The sequence below is a fragment of the Mustela nivalis genome (assembly GCF_964662115.1).
Source record: "Mustela nivalis genome assembly, chromosome: 8".
Taxonomy (NCBI): domain Eukaryota; kingdom Metazoa; phylum Chordata; class Mammalia; order Carnivora; family Mustelidae; genus Mustela; species Mustela nivalis.
In genome coordinates, this window is record NC_139027.1 from 114240651 (window position 1) to 114260968 (window position 20318).

General features: G+C 44.6%; 1 protein-coding gene across 22 annotated transcripts in view; it reads left to right on the forward strand.

The window, feature by feature from the left end:
* The first annotated feature begins 3382 nt into the window (after positions 1-3382).
* SLC23A2 (solute carrier family 23 member 2) overlaps positions 3383-20318 on the forward strand; it is a 132734-nt gene continuing 115798 nt past the window's right edge. For 3 of the 22 annotated variants that reach the window (XM_082744437.1, XM_082744434.1, XM_082744443.1), the window contains exon 1: positions 4374-4486. The gene's annotated coding sequence lies outside the window, so the exon portion shown is untranslated. Of the gene's footprint in view, positions 3883-3988; positions 4100-4360; positions 4487-20318 lie in introns of those variants that run through there. The other 19 variants (XM_082744441.1, XM_082744445.1, XM_082744448.1 and 16 more) reach the window with 16 other exon arrangements.

A 20318-nucleotide genomic window follows, 5' to 3' on the forward strand; every position in this document is an offset into this window, starting at 1 on the left:
AAGGGTTCTTTTTGGGGTGATGAAACGTTCTGAAGTTGCAGTGGTAATGGCAGTCCAGCTTTGCCAATATACTAAGAACCACTGAACTGTCTACTTTAAACGGTGAATACTAAGGTGTGCGAGTTGTATCACAATTTTAAAAAGCATGAGGGCTACATGGTATTTCATACAGTGCTTATATGCCAGTTTATTCAGTCATTCCCCAGTTGATGCCCATCAGGGTTGCGTTTCAGTTTTTTTTTTCCTGTTTGAAACAATGCTGCAGCGAACATCCTTGAACATGTGAAAAAAAAAGAGAGAGAAAGAGAGAGAGAATGTTTAGGCAGATCTTTTTTTTTTTTTTTTAAGATTTTATTTATTTATTTGTCAGAGAGAGAGAGCGAGCCAAGCACAGGCGGACAGAATGGCAGGCAGAGGCAGAGGGAGAAGCAGGCTCCCCGCCGAGCAAGGAGCCCAAAGTGGGACTCGATCCCAGGACGCTGGGATCATGACCTGAGCTGAAGGCAGCTGCTTAACCAACTGAGCCACCCAGGCGTCCCTATTTAGGCAGACCTTGGGCTCTCCCAGGCTGCCTCATATCTGGGCATATCCCTATGTGAGTCTGATTTAGAGAAGTGTCACTTCCTCTGACACCAAGGCATGGTATAGGGAAGAAGCTTTCACCCTCTTCTCCAAGCACTTTCTCAGAAGAAAAGACTTTGAAATGACTGTCATTTTGCTTTCTTCTATCGTTCGAAGACCTATTATAAATTATATCAGCCCCATGTTACCCTGAAGGGACAACCCGAAGTGGGGGACTTATGGTTTAGATCATGGCTTGGCCTGTTTTTGTACCAGCTAAGAATGGTTTTTACAGATGCACATTTGTGACTGATTTGATGATAGGAGACACTAGCTTCAAGCTCAAATTAAGCAGAATCTTATTCTCTGTTGCCCGCCCCCTCAAATTCCATTTTTTTTTCCTTAGCAGACTTGTACTACCAAAAGCTTATACTCAATTACTATTGTTGTATTTTGAATTTTTTAAAAAAATATATTTATTTATTTGACAGACAGAGATCACAAGTAGGTAGAGAGGCAGGCAGAGAGAGAGAGGGAGGCAGGCTCCCCCGCTGAGCAGAGAGCCTGATGTGGGGCTCGATCCCAGGACCCCCAGGACCATGACCAGAGCTGAAAGCAGAGGCTTTAACCCACTGAGCTACCCAGGCATCCTGTGTATTTTGAATTTTATCAATAAAAAAATTTGTGGAAATTTTCTCTCATTTTATAACCACCCCTATAATCTCCTAGGTTTTGCCTCTTGGCCCACGAAGCCTAAAACATTCGCTATCAGGCCCTTTGTGGAAAGTTTGCCAATCTCGGTTCTATACTCCAGAGAGATATCGGAAATAAATATTGTAAAGAAAAGCACTGTATAAAGATGGAATGGCCCCAAGCTACAATTACCTCTCAAAAATAACACAGCCTGGAAATGACAGAAATTTCAATCAAATTATCCAGGTCACAAAACGTTCTGCTGATTTAGTTTAGAGAAGTTAAGGGGAAAGAAAAAACACCGTTTATATCTTCTATAATAGGAAAGGAAAATGAATAGGAAATAGGGAAATGAAACAAATAGGAAATTATTCATGTATTTTTTGAGTTGATGATAAACATAATTATATAACAATAAGGACATGGATACGTATTGACTATGTAAAATATACTTACGTATTCCAGCCCTGAATAAGCATTTTATATTAAAGATCTCACTTAATCCTCATAAAAACCCTGCAAGGTTGAAGTCAAGGTCATCCCCTGTCTGCCTGCAGCAAAAAATGGTACTTTGTCCAGAAAAAAAGAAGCAGCTGGAGACTAGCTGGTAAAGGGCCTTGAATGCTGTGCTGGGAAATAGCCTATATTCTGTTTCTTTTTACCAGGTTACTCTGTAGACCCAGAGGCCCTCAAGAATTTCCAGAAGGGGGGAAGGGTCAATTCTGTGTTTTGGGATGATAACAAGGATGGCTTTGGGAGATAACTCTTGAGGCCAAGAGGCCAGAGAGAAACTTTTTCAACAGTCCGAGGAAGAACCAGTGAGGGCTTGGGATGGTGCACATAGAGAAAAGAATTCCAGACACACGTCTTTTTTCGATTGGCCAATAGGTTGACAAAATGTACAAGGGGGCTGGGGAACAGGCAGTCAAAGGCAACTTCAAAGTTTCTGGTGGCAAAATGGGAGAACCCGGATAAGAAGTTTGTAGTAGGAGGAGTAGGGAGATACTTAAAATTCCTGGGTAGTATCTAGGGAGGTTGTGTAGGACAATCGGAAATGTCCAGAAGATCAGAAAAATCCAGAAGTTCAGAAAAACATCTGATCAAGAGAGAGAGATTTGGAACCATGAGGAAATGGCTGCTTTTCAGATGGGGTTCGAGAAGGAAGAGACAAGGGAAAAGATGGGAGAGAAAGGAAATGTTAGTAAAAACTAACCTTTTTAAGGGTTGAGCATGGGGCAACTGAGAAGGAAGTGAGGGGGGAGTATAGGACATGCAAGACCCAGTGGTATTATCCCGAAAAGAGTTTCAAGAAGGAGGGAGAAGTCAATGGAAGATTACAGAGCCCTCTCAGTAGAAAAGAAGGGCTCTAAACAGGCAATTGGATTTGGTCCTTAGAAGGTCACTGGTGACGTCTGAGAAAGCAGGGAGTGACAGCATCAGCCTGAGGAGGGATGGGGAAGAGGGATGAGGAAGAGAGGCTGGGACAGTGGAAGATTTTTTTAGGATAGAGAAAATCTGTGAGGGAGAAAGGGACACTGAAGATGCAATAAAGACTCTCCCGCTTTTCTATCCCAGATCTCACATCCTGGCTGAGCAAGACACAGAGTACTCCCGCCCCACCCCCCAAAATAGACTTTGGCTGGAAAATAGTCTCACTGCTGGGGATGTTACAGGGAGAGGGGACATGAATTTTTCTCTAGGTGTTTGGTCACAAACTTTTAATCTCTTATTTCCTCCATCTTCCGTGAGGCTCTGAACACCTGACATTCCAATGTAGAAAAATTTTTTTTAATTCAAATATAGTTGACATACAATAGAATGTGTACTGAATTTTACAAGCCAACTCTTGTATTTTAAACCTACAAGTTATTAGAGAGGTAAATATGATGACACATTATTGATTCTTACAAACACAGACTATACTTTGTATTTGGTGAAATTCCCAGCGGCTAGTCATACCCCTCCCCCCTCATTGATATGTATGATACCTATACCATGGAGTTCCCCAAAGTGTGTGAATCAGGCAGAAATTCCGATGATGAAATCTGCTCCTCCCTATGTCAGGTCAAACACGGTCCTCGATTCTTCAGCTCTCTCGAGACTTGCTTGGGGGAACTAGTCAGTTATTATTCGGTGGAAACAGCAACCACGACAGTGGTTTCAAGATGGAAGGTGCTATGAGAGCGCTAATTATTAGTGTTTTGTTTGTTTGTTTGCTTGTTTGTTTCTGGCCATGTATTCAGATGGTCTTCAGCAGTGGCTCGCGAAGTGTGAATATCGGACAGCAGCCGCAGCAGCATCACCTGGAAGCTGTCAGAAATGCAAGTTCCTCTCGTTCCAGACCTCCGGCCTCAGCAGCCAGGGGGTGGGGCCCAACCACGTGCGTCTCACTCGTGCACTCAAGGTGGGGCTGCGAGGCGCTAAATTTTACCCGCAGCCCCTTCCGCTCGGCGGCCCTGACCCAGCGGCATCACCCGGGGGCTTCTTTAGAAATGCAAAATCTCCGGCTGCCCCCCAGACTCGCTGCATCACAACCCGCAGTTAAACAGGATCCCCGGGGCAGCGGAGTGTGAGAAACCCCGGGCTGTGTTACGGTGTCCGCATGATGTAAGGAGGCCCTCTCCTCCAGTAAGTTGAAAAACCTGACGGCCTAACCCGAGAAACGGTGAAATTGCCGTGAAACCTCCAGCCACCCCCCCACCCCCAGCCCAATGCTCCGCGCCAATTGCACGATTATCTTCCCGCAGCGGTGACAGGGCTCAGTGTCAGGCGGGGTAAAAGGGGAGAGCCAGGAGGGGGAGCCTCCGGGCTGGCGCTCTGCCTTCCAGGTGGGCCCCAGGAGCAGGTGTGGCGGCAAGGCGCGAGGAGGGGGGCGACTTCCACGCAGGGGAGGGAGCTAAAGGGGACCTGGGGTGGGGTGCGCGCAGGGAACGCCGCGGGGGGCGGCTGGGGTGGGGGCCGGTGGCCCCGCGCGGGGCCCCGCGTGAGAGGGGGAACAGCCCCTCCCCTGGGGGGAGGGAGGCCGCCGGGCGGGGGGTCGGGGGCGGAGAGGGAGGTGGGTCCCGGGCCGGCGCGGGGGCGGGCGGCTCCACGGCTCCCCGCCCCCGGCCCGCCCCTCCGCGGCGCCATTTTGCAGGCGGCTGTCGCGGGGACCGGAGGCGGAGGCGGCGGCGGCTGGCACTGCGGCGCCGAGGCGCGGCGGCAGGACGGGAGACCAGCGAGCTGCAGCCAGGTGAGAGCCGGACCGCCGCGCCCCCGGCCCGGCCCGCGAGCCGCACCTGCCGGGCCGGGCCGCGAGGTGCCCGCCGCACCCACGAGGCCGGCCTGGCACGGCCCCCGCGCGCTGTCACCGGCCCCGCGGCGCGGCCTGCGCCCCCCAAGCCCCGGCCGGTTCCCCGGGTCCCCGCACCCGCGGGCCAGGGTGGCCGCGGGGCCCGTGGATGCCCCGCAACCCCCCAGCCTCCGCCGCCCCACCGGGCCGGGTCTGGCCCCTGGGCGCTCACTCTGGCCGCCCCGGGAGACGCAGCGCGCTCGGGCCCTCAGGCCGCGCCGCGGGGAGGCAAGTGGGTCCCCCCGGGACCGGGCTGGCCGGCCGCCGCCGCCTCCTCCCGGGCCCTCGGCCCACGCGTTCTGGGGTCGCTCTCTCCTCGTCCCTCCCCGCGAGGTGCGCGCGGGCATCCCCGCGCCCCCCGGAATTCAGGGCCATCAAGAGGGCGGCGGGGGGGGGGGTTTGCCTTGTACATTTTTTGCTTTCTTCTCTCCTACAAAGGCTGCGCCAAGTAATTTTAGAAGCTGCTGCTCCGACCCCTGGGCCTTTCTCTCAGGCCTGTTCCCCCGGGGGTCGCGAATTCCCGTTGTTGCTACCTTGCTGGAAGGAGAAATTGACGTTCTTGAGTGTAATTACTTCAAGGGCTCAGGATTTTCTCCTTCCTTTGACTCTGGATGTACCCTTGAGTGGGTAGCTGACAGGAACTCGGCCTACAGTCTGGGGGTTTTAAGCATGACTGATGAGAAATTCTTGATTGTCAGGGCAAAGGGTAAATGAGGGCAACTGCAGGTGGAAGAAAGTCACCCATAAGGGATTTCTAGGTCTGGGGTGTCAGCCGCGGCTGTTACTTTTATTCCTGCAATGCTGGAAGATGGGAGGGGGAAGATGCTGCCCCTGCTGACGTTTGGGTGTGCTGAGGAGGCCGGTGATGTGCGAGGACGTGGGACCGGGACTCCCGAGGCAGTCTGGTTTGAGCTGTCATTAATTAGCCATGTGACTTCTCGCGGCCAGTTTTCTTCCTCTCTAAAGCCAGAGACCAGAATCAGGGGTAGCTGAAGCTTTTTTATTTTTATGTTTTTGTATTTGAATGCTGTTGGGCTGGGGCCTCACTATTTCCAGTTGTCTGCACCTGCCTTTTTAGCTTAGCACATGACTTTTCCCTGAATAGCCCCGGAGGTGTTGGAAACGGGTGAGATTTATAAAGGGCCTTTCTGCTCAGACATTCTGAATTCTGTCCTGGGTTATGGTTGGCTGTCTCAGGATGACTTGTGAACTGGTCACTCGTAGTCTCTTTTCCCTTACCAGAATTTAATAGCTTTTGGGCACTAGCCTCTGAAATGGCTGGCAGTGGGTATGCAGTGGAAGGCCTCCTAGCACACCTGGTAGTTGAAAGGAGGTGAGCAGGTGTGTCTAGCCCAGCTACCTGTTTCACCTGACAGCCTGAGCGTGAGTTACCTGCTTTCTAGACCATTTCCTTTGTCAAAATGGCGACCAGCTTCTTTCTTTGAATTCCAGGGCATTTCTCTTGGGGTTTTTTTTTTTTTGGCTCTGAGTGGGGAATGATTTTTTTTTTTTTTTTTTTTTTAAAGGAAAGGTATTTCAGGAACTTTCCATATTGACGTCCCCCCCCCCCCCCTTATTCACATGGTTGCATGGCAGTTGTATTTTCTGACTGGCAAAAGTTAATTAAGCTGAGTTTTAATGTTTCTTAGGATGTTTCAAAAATGCTTTTGAAAGTACTTGGGTAGAATATTGGAAAGGGTTTTGCTAGGTTTCATGCCAGCCACATTGCCTGTCGCATTTGTGCAGCAAAGCCTAGAGGTCTTAGTCCTGCAGGAGTTAGATCTCACAGGACCAAGCTCACATAGCCTTCCGTTAGTCCATCTGCTAATTTGGTGTCAGGTGCTGTTGAACAAATAATTGTGGAATCACACTCAGTCTTCTGCCCTCAAGAAGGCCGAGGTCTGGGGTATTAGAAATCCTGAGTTGGCTATTGCCTTCCTTTGCAGTGTCTCTAAAGACAAACCTGGGATCCTCTTGGGGACTCCTTTCTGGCACCACTGGTACCTTGAGAAATTTTCCCATTTTGCTTAAGGGGACTAAAAGTCAGCATCATAATTTGCAATTACATAGTGCTTTGTACTTGTAAATGAAAGCTTTTTAAAAACTTATTTTTATTTAATCCTCTTAGGCTTTTTTTTAATTTAAACATTTTACAGTCCTTCCCTGACCTGTTTCTGGGCCTTGCCTATAAAACTCCCAACACACTAGTCTGTTCCCAATGCCAGATAAACTCATTAACTCATTTCTTACTCCCTGCTGTTCTTCCAGTTATTCTCTCCTCAGAGGGCTGCCGGTTTGGGCTTTTATTCTTTTGCTGGAGAACATTCCTGCTCCAGGTTATGCTGTGGCTGTACATTATTGACTTAGGATTTAAAGGAGCTCTGTGTGTGCTTTATGGAACTATCTTCCTTTTCTCCCCAGCTTTACTTTTTCTAACCTGTTTTTTTTTTTTTTTTTTTAATTTTTTTTTTTTTTTAAGATTTTATTTATTTATTTTACAGAGAGAAATCACAAGTAGATGGAGAGGCAGGCAGAGAGAGAGGGAAGCAGGCTCTCCGCAGAGCAGAGAGCCCGATGCGGGACTCGATCCCAGGACTCTGAGATCATGACCTGAGCCGAAGGCAGCGGCTTAACCCACTGAGCCACCCAGGCGCCCCTCTAACCTGTTATTTTGTCACAGGTTCTATATTGACTGTCAAATCATGGAGGTTTGCTTGCAGCTTCTACTTTTCACAGGATTTGACATATTTAGTACATTTTAATTAATTTATTTTTTAAAAAGATTTTATTTATTTATTTGACACATCACAAGTAGGCAGAGAGGCAGGCAGAGAGAGAGGAGGAAGCAGGCTCCCCGCTGAGCAGAGAGCCTGATGCGGGACTCGATCCCAGGACCCTGAGATCATGACCTGAGCCGAAGGCGCCCACCCAGGCGCCCCTATTTAGTACATTTATTGAGAACCTGCTGTGAGCCCGGCAGTGTTTTTGGTGCTCTGGTTGCTGCATGGAGATTCTCTGCCCTAATGGAGCTCACACTCTTGGTTAGGTGGCAGACAGAGATTTCATGCCCTGAAGAAGAATCTGGCAGGATTGAGGGTACTAAGTGTTGGCATTGAAGCTGAAATTTTAGGAAGGATAGACAGGAAAGCCCTGAGTCACGTCTGAGTGAAGATGTGAAGGAAGTGAGTCATGTGGATATCTGAAGGCAGAACATTCCCAGTTGAGGAAGCAGCAGGTGCAAAGGCCCTGAGGCAGAAGGAGAGCATTTGGTTTTGCTGTCAAAGAGACAGTGGGAATTGAAACATGTAAGGCCATGTGACAGTAAGGCTTATGGGTTTTACTTTGATGGGAATGGGAGCTGATGGAAGGTTTTGAGTAGAGGGGACAGGGACTGACCTAGGTTTTAACAGGGATTTGCTGGTTATTACTGTTTGAGAATCAACTAGAAGCAGGGAGGGCGGGGCAGCACTGTGTCTTCCTGGGTGAGGGCTGAGGGTGGTGGTCAGACCAGGGTGATTCTGAGGGGATTCTGAGGTGGGGATGAGGAGATGCTGATGGACCAGATATGTGAGGGGAGGGTAGTGGTGTACCAAAGAGAGTTGAAGGCAGTGTCCAAGTTTCTGGCCTGTGCACTTAGAAGGAAAGGAACCCAAGATGTCCAAGGTAACAAAGGGCATGGTGACCAACCTGACAAGCCCGAATGCAGTCAGAAAGGGAGGGAGTGGGTGTTTTGGGGGAGCTCCTCCTTCACGGAAATGTAAATCTTTTGGGGTACTTCTGTTGTCCGTAGTCTTAATTCTCTCCTCTGACCTCGGCAAGTCTCTGACCTCAGGTATAGGTGGCTTCTAAGGCCCTCTGAAGATGTACTCTATGAAGGAGAGTTCCATCTCTCTATTCAATAGCACCTTCTTGTGCCCCTTCAGTGGGGTTGCATGTTATGCAGGCCTAGAATCTAAAGATAGCACAAAAAGCAAAGAGCTGGATTCATCAGAAATGACCTTTGAAAATTCCTATTTCCCAGGAAGTGTGGCAGGCATGAGCTGCACATACAGTTTGTACCGAGACATCTGAGTCTGTGAATGTGACAAACACAGGTGAGAACCGTGGCTAATTTCACAGTAGATAATATTTGGGACTTGGTGCAGTGTCCTCACTGCCGGCCACTGCTCAAAGGCTTTAGGTCGTAGCCCCAGACCCTTCTGCTGGCCATCGTTTGATTGCAGTTCTTACTCACCATATCTCTGCAGCCTCAGTGAGGGGGGTCCCAGTTGCCTTGGGCTGTTGCTCACCCGGCCGCCCCAGACCATGGCTTTCTCTGGTCACCGGTCAGGAAAGGCTTCATCCGCAGTTCTTTCCATAGGTTCTGCCCTCGGGTCTGTTGCACTGGGGTGCCTCTGAAGCCCGCTGGAGGCTCACCCTCCCGGCAGCCACCTCCCTCTCAGTTCACTCTGAACATGAGTCTTACAGTGCTGAGTCCCCCCATCTTCTAAGATGAATATGAGTGCGATTTAACAAAGCGCACTTCTTGTCTGGGAGCCTTCCCAGGCAATAGAAGGGACCCGAGATGGGCTCAGTGCTAAGCACTGGACATCAGTATGGTTAGGCAACTGGCAGGTAGAGGCGTCCTGGGCTGCATTTTATTGATGAAGAAATTGGAATTTGGTTAACTTACCTGAGTTAACTCCTCCTGGGTCTTGATTTCTCCTCTTCAGCTCCAGTAGTCCAGGGATAGAATGCTCTTCCCAGGTTTTGTCTGAAGCTCTGGGTTTGTAAGTCCCTGTTGGCCTAGAAGAGGGTAGAGAAGCTAGAGTTGGGTGCCAGTTGCTCTGCCAGCACCTCCTGTGATCACGAATGTCTTTTGATCATGGCAGCCCCGGTTGAAGGCCATTACTCTGGTTCCCACTTCACAGCTGAGGAGGCTGAGGTTGGGATCATTCTTGCTTTGTACCCTCCTCTTTCTCTTACTGGCCTGTTTTTCATTCCCAGCTATGGTGTTCCTCTGTGTACTCCAGCTTGGTCCTTGGCTCCTCCTTATTTATTTATTTATTTTCTTAAGTAATGTCTACACCCGGCACCCAACATGGGGCTTGAACCCACAACCCCGAGATGAAGAGTTGTACACTTCACTGACTAAGCCAGCCAGGCGCCCTGTGTCCTTTGTTCCTTCTGTTAGCTCTCCCTGGCATTTCCTGTAGGAGTCTTCCGCAACCCCCACCCCAATCTCAGCATATAGTCCTTTCTTTTACTTGGTCTCCCTTCAAGGTGGCATCCCTTTCCCACCAGCTTCATTTAATTAAACTTGCATTAGCATTTTCGTTCTGGACCATCCCTTTTTAGGAGGCCGTGGTGTTATGACTTTAGGGATGGTCTTCTCCACCCTTCTTCTGGTGGAGAGTCCTGTTGGAAATGCTGTTCTTCACATATTGCCACTCTAGTTGGGATTTCAGCCTCAAATTGGTTTGGCTCTCTTGTCCCCTCCGCAGTGCTGGCTGAAATCCTTTGCTGTCTCCAAAGGCAAATCCCCTGGCTTGGGGGGTGCAATCTCTTCCTTGTCTGACGTGGTAAAACTCAAACTGGAAGAGTTTCTCCTTCAGAAGGTCTGGGGTGGGGCCCAATAATTTGCATTTCGGATGCTGCCAATGAGAGAATCCTTGGCACCTGTTCTGGTAAATCGAGTTTTACTGAGGCACAGCCGTGTGCATTCAGGACACCATATGACCTGCAGGCCTAAAATATTTGTTCTCTGGCCCTTTATACAAAGAGTTTGATTACCTCTGCTTCACAGTGGTATGGATGACCTCAGTGCTGAACATTTTCTGTTGAATTCATATCATTGAGAACTCTATATATTAAAGAGACTGATTCACAAATTATTCCTCAGAAGTATATGGGGGATATATGCATATTTTGAAGTGTTAGGGAGTATAACAAGCATGGCACTTTTAAGTCTTCTGTTTTATCTAAAAATAATGTGAATTTTTTAATTCTATTCCAGAAACATCAGTGCTTGGTTTAATATGAAACATTTTTCCTCCTTAATCTTTGAGTAAAGTTGATGCTACTGGATATGTTATTTTAATCCTACTTTCACTCTGTTTGAGAAATAAGCCATTAAGATTTGCATTTTTTTGTCGTAAGTTGCAAATATTTGTCTATGCTTTGAATTCAGATCTGTCAACCTTTTTCTTTCTCGTCCTCTCTGTACCCTAAGAATTTATTAATATTTTTTATATGTTTTTTCGTTCTTTTAAAAAAATATTTGGCTGTTATTTAATACTTGGAGTGTGGTGTGGAGTATGGATTTTTTTTTCCTGTACATTTTTTCCAGCACCATTTGTTAATTCATCCTTGTCTTATTAAATTAAAATGACACCTTAATCATATGTTGAATCCTTAGATCTGTTGTGGGAATTGCTGTTTTATTCCATTTATCTGTCTGTTCCTTTGCCATGACCTTGCTATTTTCATCATTATAATCACTCTATAGTAGGCTTTACTCTCTGGTAGTGCCTATGCTCTGTTTTTGTTGTTGTTTTATCCCGTATTTTTCAGTTTAGGATTTCAAAATAACTTATTGGGAAATCTCATTAAATGTATATAAATTTGGGGAGACTTGTCATCTTTATAATATTGAATTATTCTGTGATTATGAATCTTTGGGTTTATGCAATCTTTTATAGCTTTTGTTTTTTCCCTAATGTCTGCAGATTACTTGTTTCTTGCTCTTTATTTAAAAATATTTATTTAGAATGAGGTGATTTCCCCTTGCCCCTCCCTTCTTCCCAGTGGTAAAAAGCAAGAATAGAGAAAGAAACTGATTACATTCTATGTATCTTCCAACCAAGCACCTGTATTACTCAGGGTGGTTATGTTAGCCAAAATCGGTGTCCTAACAAAATAAAAAGTTACCCCCCCCCCCCCCCCCGGGCGCCTGGGTGGCTCAGTGGGTTGGGCCGCTGCCTTTGGCTCAGGTCATGATCTCGGTCCTGGGATCGAGTCTCGCATCGGGCTCTCTGCTCAGCAGGGAGCCTGCTTCCCCCCCCCCCCTCTCTCTCTCTCTGCCTGCCTCTCCATCTACTTGTGATTTCTCTCTGTCAAATAAATAAATAAAATCTTAAAAAAAAAAAAAAAAAGTTACCCCCCCAAACATTTACTTCTTTGAGAGAACACACAAGGTGGAGGGGGAGAGGGAGAGAGAATCTCAAGCAGACTCCCCGCTGAGCAGGGAACCCTATGTGGGGCTTGATCACAGGGCCCCAAGATCATGACCTGAGCAGAAGTCAGATGCTTAACCCACTAAGCCATGCAGGAGCTTCCATTTGCAGTCTTTTTCTTATACATTTCTTTTTTTCTTTCTTCTTTTTTTCTTTTTTTAAAGTAGGCTCTGTGCCCAGTGCAAGGCTTGGACTTGCTACCCCAAGATCAAGAGTTGCATGCTCTCCTGAGCCGCTCATATGCCTCATACATTTCTTTTTCTTAATAAATTATAGAGTATTTATAGAACAGGTTTTAATGTGACAGTCCTTTTAATTTTTACCAGAATGCATTATTGTATATAATCTTCAATGATATTAAAGAAGTGTCCTCTTCTCAAGGTCTGTTTCACTAAATTGCAGTATTCTATGTACATAATGTTTTTGAATGAACAAAGTTTGTCACCTTGACATTGACCCTGCAGTTTTCTGTACCACAAAAATCCTTGGTAGAGTCTGACCCTGTTATTGTGGTAATTCTCCACAAAGAAGTTCAGTTTCCCTGCTGATTTGAGGATGACCTCAAATTTCTTGCCAGGAGGAATTATAGGAGTTCTATCTTATCTTCAGGTTCATCCCAAGGGCTTCTATTTTCTGACCATGCTGTCGTATTGTGCAGCTGCTGGCGTCTTTTGTGTCCAGGTTTCTGGCCCACAGTCTTTGAAAATGTGCTCTTCCTCAGAGAAGTTTTTGTGGCTTCTTGTTTCCCTTCCTTTCTCTTTCATCCCTGTGAAGATGAACTGAATACTCTAGCAATCTCCATTTGCCTCCTCTGTTGAAGTTCTGCTTTTTGCACCTGCTTCCTGACCCCTGGTGTGAGTTCAGGCCCTGCCCTGTCCTGCAGTCTGTGGGTCCCTCCCCACACCCCATTTCAAGTGATGGGTTTGTGCCCTCACCTCTTGAGCTCCCTGTGGGATCTGCTGTGGGCTCCCCCACGGGGGGTGGGGTGGTGGTGCCCAGATGCTGCTCTGCTCCCCCTCAGAAGCCCTGGTGGAGGTAGATGGGGCAGGGAATCTTTTATTCCTTGGGCAGTAAAGGCAGATGGGGGTCCAGCTCACTTTTCCTAGCCTTTAGTTCAGTGCCTGGAGCAATGCTCCAGAGTGGCTTCAAATTTTTTTCTCCCAATTTCTGTTTTCAACTCTTAACATCTCATACTTTCTTTCTTTCTTTCTTTCTTTTTTTTTTTTTTGAATAGGTGACAGGTGTCAGTCAACTCCTAAAATACATTTTCCAGACTTTGTTTTGACTGACTCCCTTTCATTGATAAGTATATACACATCAAGTGTGCCCGTGCGCATCTCAAGCAAGTTTCACAGAAACCATACCTAACTTCGTGTACTGTGGGTTCTGAAATCTTATACTCCTGTTTGATGAAAAAATCAGTTGTGATGCCCTGAACTGAGATTGAGATCTGGCCATGAAATCCATACATGACTCCGCCTGTGAGTTGGAAAGGTTATCTATCCATACTGTCCTCTGGTTAAGGAACTGCATGGGCTTCAGAAGGAACAATGGGGAAGGAGCTCGACACAGAATAACCTGCAAAAAAAAAAGAAAAGTTTCATTGAGTTGTTATTCCATAAACCCCACCTTTTTATTTTTATTTATTTATTTATTTTAACCCCACCTTTTAAATTAAAAAAAAAATTTTTTTTTTAAAGATTTTATTTCTTTGACAGAGAGATCACAAGTAGGCAGAGAGGCAAGGCAGAGTTAGAGAGAGGGAAGCAGGCTCCCCGCCAAGCAGAGAGCCCGATGCGGGGCTCGATCCCAGGACCCCAGGACCACGACCCAAGCCTAAGGTAGAGGCTCAACCCACCGAGCCACCCAGGCGCCCCAAATTTTTTTAAATTTTTAAAAAAGATTTTATTTATCTATTTGACAGAGAGAAATCACAAGTAGGCGGAGAGGCAGGCAGAGGGAGAGAGGAAGCAGGCTCCCCACTGAGCAGAGAGCCTGATGTGTAGGGCTCTATCCCAGGACACCGCCTCCCCCCCCCAAGATCATGATCTAAACCAAAGGCAGAGGCTCAACCTGCTGAGCCACCCGGGTGCCCCTGAGCCCCACCTTTTTAAAGGGTGTGCTTCAGTTGTTTTAGTATGTTCACAGAGTTGTGGCCCCCACCACTATCTCCTCTCCAGATCATTTTTGTGAGCCCAGACAGAAAACCCTGTACCTATCAGTGGTCGGTCCCCAGCCTTCCCTCCCCTTCCCTCCCCTCAGCCAGCCTCTGGCAACCACGCACCTGCACTGTTTCTGTGGATTTGCTTTATCTAGATATTTCCTGTAAGTGGAATCCTACCATATGTGCTCTTTTGTGATGGGCTTTTAGCCTGTTTTCATAATTTATCCACATGGTGGCAGGTGTCAGTGCTACATTATTAGTCAGTCGATGGACATTTGGGTGTTTCTCCATGGTGGCTTCTATGAGTTCTGCTTCCCTGCATGTTCCTGTGCATGGGTTAGTGTGAGCATGTTTTCCTTCTTTTGGATAAATATCAAAGTGTGGGATTACTGGGTTATATGATAATTCTATGTTTAACACTTTTGGGAACTGCCAGACTTTTCCAGGGTAGTGGGTCGGCAAGATGACAGTTGTTCTCCTCATCCTCAATGACCCTTGTTAGTGCCTGTTTGGTTGTAGCCATTCCAGTGGATATGAAGTGTTATCTCACTGTTGATTTCATTTGCATTTCCCTAATGACTAAAGAGGGGGAGAACATATTTTCATGTGCTTATTGGCCATTTATATAATGTCTCTGGAGAAATGTCTATTCAGATCCTTTTTAACTGGGTCATTGTCTTTTTATTGTTAATGTTTTATGTACTAGTTTCTTATCTATAAAAAGTTTATAAACTTTCTCCATTTTATGGGTTACCTTTTACTTTCTGATGTCCTTTTCAAACAAAAGTTGTTTTGTTTTAATTTTGATTTATTTTAGAAAGAGAGTGCAAGTGGGGTGAGGGGCAGAGGGAGAGAGTAAGAATCTCAAGTAGCCTCCCTGCTGAGTTTGGAGCCTGACATGGGGCTCAGATCTCACAATGCTGAGATCATGACCTGAGCCAAAATCAAGAGTTGGGTGCTTAGTCAACCAAGCCACCAGGCACCCAAAACATAAGTTTTTAATTCTGGGGAAGTCTCATTTACCTATTTTGTTGTTGTTGTGCTTTTGATGTTTTATCTAACGAATCATTGCCTCACCCAAAGTCGCCAAGATTTGCCCCTATGTTTTTTTTAAGAGTTTTAAAAAAAAATATATATATAGTTTTAAGTAGTCTACCTGACTTGGGGCTCAAACTCATGAATGCTCCTCCAACCAATCCATCCACAGTGAGTTTTGTGATTTTTTTTTTTTCTTAAGAGTTTTATAGTTTTATCTTTTAGATTTAGGTCTTTGATTGGTTTTGAGTTAATTTTTGTATATGGTATGAGGTAGGGGTCCAGCTTCATTACTTTATGTGTGATTTCCGGTTCTCTCGGCACCGTTTGTTGAAGACTGTTCTTTACTCATTGAATTGTCCTGGCACCCTTGTTGTAAATCACCTGATCATAAATGTTACAGTTTACTTCTGGATTCTCTCTTCTGTCCTGTAGATCTGTTTGTCCATCCTTACAGCAGGGTGTCATAATTACTGTAGATTTGTACTAAGTTTTGAAATTGGAAAACATGAGTCCTCCAGTTTTGTTCTTTCTCAAGATTGTTTTGTCTATTCTGGGTCCTTTGCATTTTTATTTGAATTTTAGGATCATTTTGTCGATTTTTGCCAGAAAGGCAGATGGGATTTTTGATAGTGATTGCATTGAATCTGTAGATCAGTCTCAATAGTATTGCCAAGAACTACATATTTTTAACTGAAAAATTTCACGAGATATTATCTATTTGCACTAGGAGCAATGCATTTTATGTTCTAGCTTATTCTAGCCCATTCCATTCTTTTTTTTTTTTTTTTTTTTTTTTTTTTTAGTTAAAATAATTGCTGGCCCCAGCTCCCTGAATTGATTCCTCTATTCATGTTTGTGGGTTGTTAATTTATTGTTTGTAAAACATGCCTTGGGTCAGTGGTCCTCAGCCTTGACAACAAATTGGAATCATCTGGAGAACTAAGAAATGACAGCTGCCTGGTCTCATCTGAGAAGCTAAGGTACACTTGATCAGGAGTATAGCCTAACTGTTGGGGTTAAGAAAAAAAAATTCCCAGGTGATTTCAGTGTGCAACCAGGGTTGGGAACTTTTGCTCTCAGTGAAGTCAAGTGCAGCTATTTGCCCCTTTGAGAGCCTCTGCCTAGTTGACTGAATGTACTGTGGGATGAAGTGTGCGTAATGTTAGCTGCAGAGCCTCATGCTAGAGAGGTCCATGTGCTTTTTCTTCATTTAACCTGAGCACTGACATTGTTTTTCCAAGAGATAAAAGGCTTTAACTTTCTCCTGGGTGTGTGTAGTTGTCAGTGGTCTGTAGAGAGGGCAAGGATAGAGCAGTCCCTGGGGAGTGTCCTTTCTCAGGAATTTTTGTGTTTTGCTTTTCTGTGATAGGAAATGGACTGATTTGAGAAGAATATGCAGGAAATGCATGACTTTTTTAGGGATTGTTGTATAAAGAATCCTGAAACTATTGGTTAGTTATTATTGAAGTATATGAGGCTGTTGGTCAGAACTGATCAGAATTAAAGTCAGAATTACTGGAAAAATAGCTGAAAGTGAGTCCTGTCTCAGAATATTAAGGAATATTAAGACTGTGGTGGAAACACACAAAATAGCTTGTTTTACTCCATGAATATTTCTTTTCCCAATTTACTTGAGAGTAAAATTTTTTGTTTGTGCACCTGTACATATGCACATGTGTATATTCGTATTTTGAAATAGAGATACAGGGGCTTTTTAAACCATTTAAAAAAAATTTAGCAATGTACTTTAGGCATATGACTAAATCATTAAATAGCCCTTTAAAACATGGCTTTTAACAGCTCATTTGTGCTGAATGCATCATGTTTTATTTGACAAATCCTTCTATTGTTGGGCATTTAGCTTATGAGCCGTTTTGTGCTGCGGTGAACACAACACAATAGTGAACAGCCTTGTATGGAAATCTGGGTGCATTTTTCAGATTATTTCTTTAGGCTGCTTTTTTGGAAAGGACATCATTTGCATTTTTAAGGCTTTGCTACATGACATATATACAGGATACTTACTGTATCCAGGTTAACATACTGGGAATCATTGTTATAGTTAAGCTTTCCTCCCTCCTCCCTTTTTAAAAAACCAGTTTGGGCATAGAATAGAATCATATTTATTTTGCTTTTCTTTGATAACTAGTGGGTTTGAACACTTTTGAGTTTTGGGGGCCGTTTATATTTTGTTTGGTTTATTTATTTCTTTTACCAATTTTTCTAGCTTTGTGTTCCATCTTTTTCCTGGTGATTTATAGGAGTTCTTTTTACAGCCAGGATATTAGCATTTTAGTAAATGTTACAAATATGTTTCCCAGTTTGTCTTGTTATTTTATGATGTATCCAGGAAGTGTTGTGTTTTTGTTTTTTTTTTTAAGGTTTTATTTATTTATTTGACAGAGATCCCAAGTAAGCAGAGAGGCAGAGAGAGAGAGGAGGAAGCAGCCTCCCCACCAAGCAGAGAGAGCCCGATTCGGGGCTTGATCCCAGGACCCTGGGATCATGACCTAAGCGAAAGGCAAAGGCTTTAGCCCACTGAGCCACCCAGGTGCCCTCCAGAAAGTTTTATTTATAGATCATTTTTAGGGCTTTAGCTTTTTTAAAAAAAAGTCATTTTTCAGACTCTAAGGTTTCAAACAAAGCATTTTTCTTAAAAATGAATAAAAATCTGTCAGAATGTGATTTTGCTTAAAAGGTTTTTTAGATTTCAAATCTGCTTGTCTTTCAAAGTATGATGGGAATAATCAGCTGAATTTTAAAAAGTTAGATATGAACTTGAAGATTTTTCACCATCCTGGTCCCAATAATTAGGAACTTTAAGTGGGAGCACCCGGAAGTTGGGTGCTGTTATTCTGAAGAACCAGAAAGGGGGGCTAGAGGTCATCGACAAGCTTTCCACTCCACTTTTAAATTTCGACAGTTCTGGTGTTTCGTACTTTTCTGTTTGGGCATGTATGGTGTCTCTTTGGGGTTGATGGAGTTCTTGAGCTTTCATTCCTTGTTTTTATGCCGGTACTATTAAAAAATGGAGACTTTTGCATCATACTTAAATAATAGCCTCTAGTAACTCTTTCTAATTATGTCCTTTAGGCTTTTTCCAAAATATGGACTTGCTGTGTATTCCAGGTCTCTGGAAACGCTTGTCCTAACTAGTTTTTAGTCTTTGTTAGTCTTGTTAACTCCTGAAGTCGTGGGCGGGATTTTAATAACACGTGCAGCACAGGACTCAGAGAAGGTGCTCTGGGCTCTCTCTGCCTATCCACACTATTCTCTTTCCCTCTCCACGGTTCCTAGTGGGAAATGAGACTGGTTTGGTATCTATTCTCTTGCTGCTTCTGGCTGGGTGTGAGACCCTGCTTTCCCTCTGTGCCCCTCCCTTCCTTGGCTGGTGAGTCTGTGGGTTTTCTAATCTATCCTTTGTGTTCATTCTGAGGATACTGAGGTACATCTGGGGAGAAGTGGCCTGTCTGAGACCTCCGCATGACCATCTCCAGGTCTTTCCTGGTTCTGAGTTCAAAATTCTGACCCTGAGTCACTTCAGTCTGATGACAGGGATTATCTAATTGTGATCATTCTTAGACACTGGAGAAGTTTTCAGGAGTTCTGGGGCTAGCAGGTTCCTGGGGGGATCTTGTCATCCCTCTTCACACACACTCCTGATTCTATTCCAGAATTATTCCTGTCTTCCATAGTAATGAGGCCGTGGAAATGGGAACAGGAGGGGGGAGCAATAGCAGGGGAGCCCCCTTGAGCTGTCAAGTCTGGGTGGGTCAAGGAGCAAGCACCCCACACCAGCAGGCAGAGAATGGGGCTGTTCAGAGAGAGATTGGGGCATTAGAGGATAAAGACACATCTAGTCTGATGGGAAGCTTTTGGGGTTAGCTTTTCAGCTTAGTTGAACTTAGCTGTACTTGTTCACGTGCTAAGGCACAGTTTGTTAAGGAAAAATGGAATGGTTTGTGTTAGCTGAGCTTGACTTATTACCACTGATAATTGTCATTGGGCTGTTTTTTTTTAATTTGGTCATTTTGCCAGGAGTATAAATCAGACATTACTCCTTAGATCTTTGGGTAATTAAGGAAGATTGGCAACCCTCCATTTTTCTTGAATTAAGTCATTATTATCCTATTTGTAATATGGGATTAAATGTGTTAAGCAAAGGAAAGGCATTTTTAATTTTTTTGAAAGACTGTTGCAACTTAAGCATGTGGGCAAAATTATTTTTATTGGCTTGTTTTGCATGTATATTTACGAGTTTTAAGCTTTTTTTTCTAATCACAAATGTAATACATGTTCATTAATAATGTAAAACAGACAAGCATAAAGAAATAGGACCCCACATACAATCTGACACTCAGGAAGGATCACTGTTAATATTTAGGTAAAGTATCTAGACTGCCTGTTTACCAAACAAACATAGTTTTTATATAAAAATGGGGAGGGTATTCTGCCTCTTCCCTCCCTCCCCCCACTTAGTAACAGAGCGGGACTGTTTTCCTGAATGGCTTTTGAAGTGTTTTATTGTAAAGCATTTTATTGTCATAATTTAGTTAGCCAGCCCTTAAATATTGAATATCGACTTATTCTATAACTAAAGTAAATAAAATTATACTCATCTAGTTATATTCCTAGAGCTATGATTTTATTGGATATGCATTTTTATTTTTTTAAAGAATTGATTTATTTGAGAGAATGGGGGAGGAGGGATGGGTGGGCTCATACCAGCAGGGGGAGGGGCAAAGGGAAAGGGAGAGAATCTCAAGCAGACTCCCTGCTGAGTGGGGATGTGACACTGGTCTCCATCCAGGGACCCTGAGATCATGACTGAAGTGGAAAGAGCCGTCTGCTTGACCAGCTAAGCTACCCAGGTGCTCCTGGATATGCATTTTTAAAGGGATGGATGTTAAACATTTAAAAGTTATTTTGACCAAAAACATCTAGATGAAAATGAAGGTGAATATTGCTTTCATCTTGGAGTGAGGAGGGGCTTCCTAAGTACAAAAGTATTAGAAGCAATTGAAAAAGATGTGAGATTGGACTTAAGGGAGGTGAAAAACCTGTTCTTTATTTCAAGTGATATAAACAAAAAGAAAAAAGCAGTCTTTGACTTTTTCTGGGGGAAAATGTTTGCAACATGACAAACAGTTAATGTCCATAATTTGTAAGGAGCTCTGACCAGGGAATAAGAAAAAAGTCAAACCTACTGAAAAAAATGGACAAAAGGCACTTTAACAGTTCATAAGAGAATTATAGACGCATGGATCAAAGAAATCAAGACTGAAACCAGATGTCATTATTCGCATGTCAAATATGC